Below are 6,240 nucleotides of genomic sequence, written 5' to 3'. Positions count from 1 at the left end.
ACCCAGTGAGGGCACCCAGGTCTCTGTGATCCTGTGCCTTGGGCATTTTCATGGTGAACAAGGATGAATATGACTTGATTTCTGAGGGATTTCCTAAATATTTCCTTGGTAGTCTTTACCCCCACTTAATCTCCTAAATTTTTCCAGGGCATTAATTTCTCCTTGCTGATAATTCCCTGGGAGTTTGGCTATACAGAATGAGATCACTGCGTGCTCTGCACCCCCAAACAAAAGAGGTCTGGTGCAGATGGGGGGCACAGGGGGGCACCCCAATGTCCCACGGGCCACGAGCCTGTGCCAGGGTGGCCAGCCCAGCCCCACCTCCACGGCCAAGCATTCCTGCCTGCAATCCAGGGTGAGACTAACCACCAGATGTCTGACCTCCTCACCCTCCTGGCAACACTCAATGTCCCTTCCTGTAAAGTTCTGCAGGGTTTTATTTTCCTTTCTTTCCCCAGTCTCCAACTGCTGGTTATTATCATTATTAAGCATAAATGGGCTCTTTCACACTCTGCAAGGCGAGTGCTGCTGTGAATGAAGCCTAACTAGCGTGAAAGGGTTTGCATGGCGATACTGCACAGGACTCAGAGAGCGCCTTGTAACTAAATTAATAAGAGAAAGGAACATTATGAACACATCCCCTTTCATAAGTGAGGGGATTTTCCCATAGGCTTGGACCAAGAATGTATCCCATACTTTTGCAAATGAAAAAAAAAGACCAAAGTGAAGTATTTTCTTTAGGATAAAGAAGCTATCTGAAGGGCAGCTAGGAAGAAGGTTTCAAAAACTGAGTAGTGGGAAAGTATTAAGATAATACTCCAGCTCCCAGCCCAGATGAACAGTTGTTTTTCAGTGCCTAAAAAAAAATATGGCAAAAGGCATCCATCTACAGAACCTGGCAAGGAAAAAAAAGTAACTCTTTGCCATGGAACAGATGAGTATTGTCCTTGCACTGCACTTTGAATTTATCATCCATCACATCTATGCACTAAGGGCAATCTGAATGCAAATGTTGCTTTTATTTGCATGAAGGGCTGAAAATAGCTGGATGCAGGTTACAGTTACGGGCATGTAGATATCAAACCTCCCCTACCCTCATCCTGTTACAATTAATGGGCTGTGTTCCTACCTCCTCATGCTGCAATGCCCTCAAATATCACAAACTAAGCAGAGTCAAGCAGGATCATTACAAGGAAAGAAGAGCTCTGAAGAATCCTCCTGCGTTGGCAGCACGGGTCACTCTGAGCTGGTGTTGTCCTGATTCCCAGGCTGCTGCACAGGAAAACAGAAAATACACAACCTGAGACTGAAATTCAGCAGTCTTACATGTTATATATAGAGATTTTTGTCTGTTCCCTTAATTATGATTTGTGCACAGCTCCTGCATCGTGGTATTTCCTTGGTAAGGCCAGGCTGATTCATTTCTACACCAAAATCCTGCAGAGTTCATTCCCAAAAGAGCTGATTAGCTCCTCTCTAGAGGGAGCTCCCTCTAGAATTACATACCACCATCCCTTCCCCCCTGAACACAGGGGTGAGCTGTGACCCCCACAGGTGAAGAGGAAGGAGCACATATTTTCTCCAAGAGGAATTGAGAATATAAATACTGTTTTGGAAAATGCATCCCAGGGAAATATCAAATACAGCATTCCATGGTCAGAGGTAGGTTCAAACCAACCTCACAGATCCTCAAGACCCACAGAATTCAGGCCCAGGAAGCCCCAGCCTGAGCTGCTGCACACTGCAGAGTGCAGGGATTTCCCAGGGCTGCCAGAAGTCCCAGTTTCTCAGTGTGCTTCATCCACCGTTTCAAAACCATTTTGTAGAAGTATCAGGACACATCTAATCCTTGAAAAAAAAAGTGGACATCACAATCATTTAGCAAGATTCCCCCCCTTTCACTTTCCTTTGTTAGAGTAGAATGAGATTGGATGGACTGTTGTTTACAGTCCCTTACAGTGGACTCTTTTACTGCCAATGCCACAAATGATGTCATTTGTTTAGCGGGAGACTGACTATTAGAAATGCCAAATGTAATTAGGATCTTTCCTTTCAGCTGGGTCTCACAAACACTGATAGTGAGAAATGGCTCCTACCTTTTGAACTTTCAGACTAGTGGTGGGATCCTTGCCCTGACAGGGCTCTTGGCAAAGATTTCAACCTCGGGTGAGAAAAGATTTCACACGGTATTTGCAATTCTCCTCTGAATTTGGAAAGTTCATAAGCTTTCAGCTGGGAATGACATCACTGGAAATAACTCCTCTCCTGGGTGAAAAAAAAAAAAAAAAAACTCATTAACCCCTGGAGATTGTAGAGCTGAGGCTCTGCCTGCTTCGGGCCCTCCAAGTCTGGGAGAAATGGGGCTGAGCCTGGCCAGATGCTGCCAGCTGGTTTGGAGCCAGCGTGCTGGGATCCTACTCCACCCATGACACTTAGAGAGAAACAAAGGGTGCAAAGGGTGTGTTAGGGACAGGAAGAGGCGTGATGCTTGTGACTGTACTCCAGCTATTCTCTACTGTCAGAAGCCCCCTGAGGGAGGAGGTGGGAGGAGGCCAGGGGAGGAAGGCCAGGAGCAGATGGCATTAATTTAGCACTGCCCAAGGCTGCTGCACAATATGCAGAACATTGGTCCTTGTTTAGAACCAGCCTAAAAACCTGCAGCCCTGTCCTTGCAGGCTGGCCTTTTACCCATCATAGCAGGAGAGAATACTGGGCATCTGAGCCAGTCCTGAAATTCACCCAGCAAAGCTCCAGCTGATAGTCACGATGCAGTGAGCACCCAGTGAAGCTCCAGGGGCCCATCCAGAGCTTGCTGACATCAATGGAAACCTTTTGGTGGACTTCAATAGACTGTGGATCAGGCCCCTGGTTTGTTACTGGGGGTATACATGGTTCCTTCTGACCAGAGATGGCAAAAGTGTGTACAAGACATGTCTTTAATGGCTCTGGCTCTCCAATCACCACTCTTGCCCTGATGAGAGGAGTGTGTGACCAGAGTGACACCACACAGACACTTCCACACTTATGGCACCTGCTTCATTGTGATCACTGTGATCTAGTTTCAGCACACTCAGCATGAAGAATGCCACTCACTATGGCAGCTGGCACTGCTGAGCTCTGGGTGTCCAACCCTGTCCTCTCCACTCCCCTTCTTCACCAAGAGTTTGCTTCTCAACCTGATGTTGACTTAACTGTAAAATTTACAACCAAGAAAACCTCAAAGGTCCATTTTCTATATTAGGTCCTATCTGTTCTTCTGGTCACCCAGCAGAGAGCCCAGCCTGTGACTGGGCAGCTTTGTATTGATGTGAAGAAGTTTAACCCAAAAAGTTTTTGCTGCCTGTGATCCTTCAGTGCCAGCTCCTGCTCTCCTCAGACTGTTTCCTTCCTCTTCCAGAGTCTTCCCACCACCTCTTTCAAGGATTTTTGTGCAGGTTATTTGAGGATAGGGGTACTTGAGTGAAAATATGGTGATGAAGCACCTGTGCTTTAACTATACACTATCTTCTGCTGCTGGTTTTAATGCTCTGTACATTCCTGTGTGATTACTTTTTCTGCATTCTCTCTCTTTTATTGAGCTTGCAAATGCAAATCAGTTCTGGGTTTTTATTCATTTACTTCCAACTGATAAAACGTCTGTGAGGCAGGAGGGAGTCTGGAGTCTGGTCTGTGTCCTTTAAGCACACACTGCATGCAGTCAGTAATTTTTCCTGCTGTTCACAGTTACATCCATAACAAATGGATCAGAAAAGAAAAGCTGATTTTATTTTGAAAAAATGGGAAAATTGAAAAAATGGACTTTTTCTCAAAATTCTCATAAAACTGAAAAAAAGAAAAGGGATTTGTTACCAACATTGTGGAACTGAAAAAATCCCCAAGTTACTCTTACCTTCATGCTGCTAAATTTACTGAATAGCTTTTGCAAACCCTAGACACTATGTGGACTTCTTAAAAGAGCAGCCTGGCTACATGGTGAAGAACTTTCCCAGATTTTCCCCTTATTTTATGTAAATTTGGCATTATATTTTAGGGACCTCGTTATTGCTTCCTTCAGGTTTTGAGGCTGAAGTTCCTTTCAACTCTTCCTATTATAGCAAACCAATGGAAATGCAGCTTGAGGATAAATCCAAAATGTTTTACTGCTTTTCTAAAGCTTTCTGGTATTATTTTGGTGCTACCCTTTAGTTGCACATCTGTGCCACTGAATCCACACAGCCATTTATTTTAATCAGTCCTGAACCTTTTTCTACTGTGTCAATAGGATAATATTGTGTTACCATGCTTAGGTTTTATTAGATAATATTGTGTTATTCTTAGGTTATAGTCCTAGCCAAGGGTGAAAAAGGATTTTCCCAATTCAAGTCATAAGGGGAATATTGTTAATAAACTTTGTCTTTAGGACTTGTAAATCAGCACAGAACTACAGAGATTTAGGAAGAGGGTTCTCAGTCTCCTGTTTCTGCGCAGGATGCCTAAATCCAGTTCACTGCCATCTTTTCCAAAGAGTAATGGACTGATTTAAAAACTGTGCCATGCCCCTCCTCCCCCTAGTTTTTTGCCTTAGGAGCAGAAGGTGAGATGGGAAGCTTGTCATGGCATGTAGGTACTTTGGGGTCCACTATCCCAGCCAGATTGCTGTGCACCCACTGGGAGGCAGAGCTCTGGTTTCAGTGTGGGGGTTGATCAGACACCACTGATTTCTGGAGGTCCATCACGGTGGCCCTGTGACCTTGGGCAAGGCACAGCCAGCACAGTTTGCAGTCTCTGCATGCCAGGACCCTGCTTTTCACAGCTGCTGGCTATCAGCATCCTGAGTGATGCTGAGTGAAATGAAGGAACTCGCACACAGTGCTCAAACCTGGCCAGGTCTGGATTTGCTAAGCACATCCCTGGACAAGCTCCTTGCTCCTGATGCTCCTGACAGAACACCAGGGGTAGCACCAAGTGAGCAGTCTCAGCAGGGCAGCTCTGTCCCTCCCCTGGATTTCACAGGGACTGATGGGGCTGTGTGTGCAGTGAGCTCCTCTCCTTTGCCAGAGATTACCTCGAGATGGGGCCATGCTTTGTTCCAGGCAGAAAGCTGGTGTAGGACCCACTTCCTGGACACAGGGAGGAAGGAAACCCTAAGGAAGGAAGATGAACAGCACTCTGAGTCATGACCTAAGTCTCAGCCTGCCTCTGGGCAGCATGTGTCATGCTTAATATGAGTGGGGCTTAGGGCACAGTGACAACATGTTCCAGATTCAAGTATTGTGAGGATATTGCTTTAGGTTTTCAACTTAGCATTCAAAAATTTATATCTAGACTGGTTTAAAGGTGAACATCTGGAGGAATAATATATCATGTTGTGGCTTAATTAAGCAATGTTAACAGCAAGCACAGGTCAGTGCATAAGGCAAGATAATGAAGGCTGTAGTGCTGACCATGTGTCCTCCTGGTTTGATGCACCATCAGAGCTGGTGGCTTTGGCCAACCCCTGAGAACTTCCAAAAGCAAATGGAAAAGGGAGCTGGGTAAGCCAGAAAGAAACTTCTCGGATGGAGAAGACTTTGCAACCTTTCTGTGACTTGACTTCAACTTGTGCATATACAAAACCCTTTCATTGCTGATGTACTTGCTTTAGAGATGAGGAAGAGTCAGAAATACTCAGTAACTTCAGGCTTGAACTGCACTGTGAAAAGCTTTGAGGGGAGGAAAATGCCCTTTCCTCTTTTCCCTGATGATCCATTCTTGACTGTGTCACAGGCAAGGGCATGGGCTAAGGTGAAATGACCTTCACAAATTTGATAACCTAAAAGGAGGTTTGGGAATTTCACTCATCAGAGATGTCCATTAATAAAAGACTTGGTGCAATTATTTAGTTGGATGTGATAATGAGGTGAATTCTTGCAACAGAGTAAAAATGTCAAAGCCAACATTTTCTTGTGTTGGAAACAGAATTTTGTGAGAAAAATTTGAAGACTTTCAGTAAAAAGGGTACACAATGGGGTTCTGACACTTGTTTGCCCATTGCTCTCCCCACCTAAATTCTGACAGATTCAGCCTTCAAAGAAATTACAAAAGAGATAAAATTGTCACAGTTTGAGAATCAATCAATACCCAAGTGAAAACAATAAAAATTTTTGAAAACAAGGGTAGCAAAACCTTGAACAAAGGTAAAAATTCTTTGCTAACATTTGGGTCTCCAGCCACAGATGCCAGCAAAAAGTTTGATAACTTCACACAGAGATGTTCTTGTTT

The sequence above is a fragment of the Zonotrichia leucophrys genome, chromosome 13 (assembly GCF_028769735.1).
Source record: "Zonotrichia leucophrys gambelii isolate GWCS_2022_RI chromosome 13, RI_Zleu_2.0, whole genome shotgun sequence".
Lineage (NCBI taxonomy): Eukaryota > Metazoa > Chordata > Aves > Passeriformes > Passerellidae > Zonotrichia > Zonotrichia leucophrys.
Note: the sequence above shows the minus strand (reverse complement) of the source record.